This window comes from Dipodomys spectabilis, unplaced genomic scaffold, assembly GCF_019054845.1.
Source record: "Dipodomys spectabilis isolate Male_0828 unplaced genomic scaffold, ASM1905484v1 ptg000043l, whole genome shotgun sequence".
Lineage (NCBI taxonomy): Eukaryota > Metazoa > Chordata > Mammalia > Rodentia > Heteromyidae > Dipodomys > Dipodomys spectabilis.
Window position 1 is genome coordinate 19,217,427 of NW_024870720.1, and position 4,750 is coordinate 19,222,176.

A 4,750-nucleotide genomic window follows, 5' to 3' on the forward strand; every position below is an offset into this window, starting at 1 on the left:
ACTTAATTAATTGTAAGATTCAATTGACAAGTACATGGAGAGATTGTAAAACAAGTAAAAGGGGGAAATTGGTACACAAAGTGGCCAAGGTTGTAGAAAAGAGGAACCAGTCTCCAGGGGCCAGTTCGGGCCTTGTTGAAGTCCATTACTTTGTGAAGAACTACTGGAGTTCAAACCAATCAATCATTTCAAACTCCACCACAAGAGGTCAACTTCTGCCCTCAATTACACGCATGTAACTTTCATTCAAGTCCCAGAGAGTTATACTCACAATCAAGAGGGCAGACAATGGCTATGTAAGTTGAGTGGGGAGTAATTGATGGCTTTCTCCTTACTGAGCTTGGCTCAGGAAGCGTGGCTAGCAGCAGAGGTTCTTACTGCTAAGGAAAGTTGGGAGGGTGCTATAAAAAATACTCAGCCTTGAGCTCTATCTCAGAGCCTTGGCATCCACTCTTCATTATAAATCCACTAATGGCTTTGCTAAGCCTTACAAAGGATGGATTTCTTACATGATTTCCTCAGTTTATTTCCACTTTGTCTTCCCCAATCCTTTACATATTTTATTTTACTCTCCAAAAACTTATGCTATTTTCTTTTTTGCTGCTTTTTGCCCTTATCTTCTTTTTGTCCTTTAATCATATTAATGGGATCCAGATCTTGACCTAATTTGACATCTTAAAAGTTCAGCAACTGCCACTTTTGCTCTGATTTTTATTATTCTGTATTATTATTTTCATTCTTAAGGAGGTTTAAGATAGTTCTGGAAGTATAATCATTCATTCTTTCCCAAAATTATTTAGAAAAATTTATTTTTAATGTTTGCCTAACATTATTGTATGTGAACTTGAAATTACATAAATGCTGACATTCATTTAAGGACAATTTAATTATATATCTTATGCATACTTGTATATGAGAAAACCTAAATATTTTTCTTGGACAAAACTATGAGAATGTTTTGGGAGTGTGAAGTATGGCTAAACATGTCACTAGAAAAGACAAATAATTGAGGTAATAAAATGTTAGCTTCCTGAAGTAGACAATGAATTGATTTACTTTAGTTAAAATGTTACATATTAATAACTGTGCTCTTTTAAGATTTAAGACAGTATAGGTATATTAATTAGTTTACTCCATATTGAGCTTGAAAATAACTGGAAATGTGTTATAATTTTCAGCAAAGTTTCAATATTATGTAAATATATTTTAGTTATAAAATTGTAATAATACATATATTTAAATTCTGATTTCTAGATGCATACCCTCAGGGACTTAAAAATATTATCCTGCATCAATTTTATAATAATATAAATACATTAACAAAATAAAACAAAATACTGGGTAATACTATGAATTATAAATATTGTTGTCAAAGGTTGAATTTGTAGGGATCTCCATTCCTTAATTGACCATTTTTAAAGTATTTTTCTGTGTTCATATTTCATATTCAAAACCTCTGGTACATGTTACTGTTTAGTTTATTTTTCAGAATTTCTCAACTTCTTCATGGAGTATGGTGGTATTTTTTATTTATCTCAAAACTTTAATGAGAATATTCAGTATATTAATCAATACTTAATATTAGCAACAAATACATAAATGCCTACTGCAAGCTAGGTACTGTTGTTGTAGCCCATGGATTATTCAGAGATGGCCACCGCATACTTCTCTCGGCCAGCGATCAAGGCACATATTGTAAACTGTTCCCTTGTGAGTCTCAGGTTGTCCCTCGTATTCCTATTTCATGTTCCAATATGGCCTCATATGTTACTAGTTTTTGTCAAGAACAATATACCACCATTACTAACCATCTAAACACACACACACACACACACACACACACACACACACACACACTCTGTCAGATCTTTTTCCTCTTTCCTTTGTCTTAAGCTATATTTTTTATCTTGTTAAACTATGAAAATGTGTTGTATGTTTCTCACTGAATATTCACATCTTTCAAATTATCTGTGAGAAGAACATTAATTTTCACAGAATTAATAACATTAACTGGGCTAATTTTATATTTTAAAAGTAGAGATACTTTGAACCATAACAAAAGTTATTATCAATAAAAGTAATAATGAATGTATGAGGAGGTCAATGTCTCAGTCAACCTTCACCAAGATAGGGTCCAATGACTATAAAATTTTTGTCTTAAGAAAAATTGTTCCTGTAGCCAGTCACAAATGGGCTGTGTCTAGAAAAATAACTGCTCAGATGTCTGGAATTTGGAGGATCATGTTTTGAAGCCAGCTGGGGTTGATAAGTCTGACAACTTCCACATTTAGTTAACCAGCAGAAAGCCAGGCTCGAGGCATGTTCACAGGAGAATGTGAACAGATCAGAAAAAGGGATGTCTTTATTTCAAAACACACAACAGCCCAAAAATATAAAATATATGCATTATGAATTGATGTAACTATTAGTTTTATGGCATATCCATTAGCACTATATGAAAAAAGTCACTTCAAATTTTCTAGGTCAGATTTCAGAAACAAATTCTGTTTTGGAATCAAAACAGAACCTCAATGATTTATCTCTTTTGCTGGCTCATATGGTGATTCTCAAATCTCAGGCTCCTGAAAAACTAGATACATATGCTTGAACTATCATTACCTGTATGAATTTGGATTTTTGAGCCTCAGAATTATAATATAATAAATATGGATTATCTCATACCAGTGATTTGTGATAATAACATAGCAACACTGGGAGACAAATTCAGTTACTATGTGAACTTTGCATTTCTGTTCAATCAACTGAGAGTCCAGAATTTTATTTTTAAGGAAGGGTCTGTATTAAGTGAAAGTTATCAATAGTGCATAATAATCAATATCCTTTTATTAAAATCTGTTTCTCTGAAAGAAGGCAATAAGTCTTAAAAGCAGTTCAGTAGAAAGAAAAGGTTTGGAATTCTGTTCTCAAACCTGTAGTGATGAAGCAATCTTAGATAAAGCTCCCTAAAAATCTTGGAGAAAAGACTGTTTATCTTACATGGTATAAGATTATTAATGTTCAATTGAAGTTTATGCACAGAGCATCATAACACTTCTCAGGCACCATGTGACTGCTTGAGTGCTATTTCTTTCTGAGTAACTGACAATAAGATGCATATCTGACACAAAAATTAAAAATCTTAATTTAGAATAGGAGTTTTAAATTAGAATAAATAAAGCTATATTTAGAATAGGAGTTTTAAAATAAATAAAGGTAGAATAATACCTTACAAATTTTGCAGAATAAGCAATGGTGGCTTTGCTTTTCAGTAATGATTACTATTTTTGTACTGATCAATCTTTTCTGGACTCCCTACCGATTTTCTACTTCTTAAACATCTTCAAAATATCTACCTTCTCTTTCTATACTAATCCAGTCATGATCTGACCCTCTTTTACTGGGTAAGTGCCATGTATGATACAATTCATTTTATTAAACATATTTTTTCTAGGATAAAAGTATATTTTATGAAATACACATTGCTCTGAGAATGAAAAGGCTTTTTTGGCCTGATTTCATTTTATTCCATTTAAAACAACAAACTGAAAACCTTGATATTGTCTTTCCTTAATAACAACAAAAACATCAATTAACTACCTGATTTTTCAAGCTATTTTAATGACTTTCTTTAACTTGAACTTTGGATTTATGGTCACAAATTCTTTTTATTTTCCTCAGTATCCAAAGGTATCAAATAATTTAATTAATGATGTATATGCATCATTTAAATTAATTTTAGTTTTATTTAATTAATTTCCATTAAAATTGATATGCATTATTTAATTAATAATCATATCTATTATTTACATGTATTTATATTATATGTACATTTATATATGCATATTTATATGTATTGATATTAAATTTATATGTATTAATTTTTATACTCTTAAAAAGTACAAGTCAAGTGATACATGCAAAAAAATTTTAAAGTAAAAGGTCACTCTATTTTTCAAAAATGATTAAGGGATTCTTCACAATAGCAAGGAAGTACTTTATGAAGGGAAATAACTACAAAATCGAGAATAATTTCAGAGGCAAAAATGATACAGGCTAGAACAAAGAAAGTAGACAGTGCCTCACTTAAATACTGTGCTCTATATTTTGCTTATATTTGTTTGCTTTTGTTAAAAAAAGAATTTTAGTTTCGCCCCTCATTTTCTAGCACTTGGTGTTTTACAAAAAGGTACTTCACTTACTTAAGTGATTATAATTAAATAAGCTTTTTTGTTTTTGTTTTTGCCAGACCTGGAGCTTGACATGGCCTGGGAGCTATCCCTGATCCCTTTTAAAATTATTGATTTAATTTCATTTTGTTGCAAAGGTGTTGTACAGAGGGGTTACAGTTACATATGTAAAATAATGAGTACATTTCGTGTCGAACATAGTTACTCATTCATTCGTTTTTCTCCCACTAGCCCTAACTCCCTACTCTCCCCCATTAGATTTTTTGACATGTAATTTAAAATAAATTGCTTTTTAAACCAACTTGTATGTCCTGTCTATTGTTTAGACCTTTCTTTCTTCCTTTCTTCCTTTTTTTCTTCCTTTCTTCCTTTCTTCCTTTCTTTTGTCAAGGTGATATATAGAGGGGTTAGAGTTACACTAGAAAGGTAATAAGAACATTTCTTTTCGAATTTGTTATCCCTTCTCTTATTTTTCTCCTACTTTCCCTCTCCTAACCCTCCTCCCAAGTTGTACAGATCATTTCCAACATATTATCTCGTGCAATTCACTGCTGCCTTGGTTC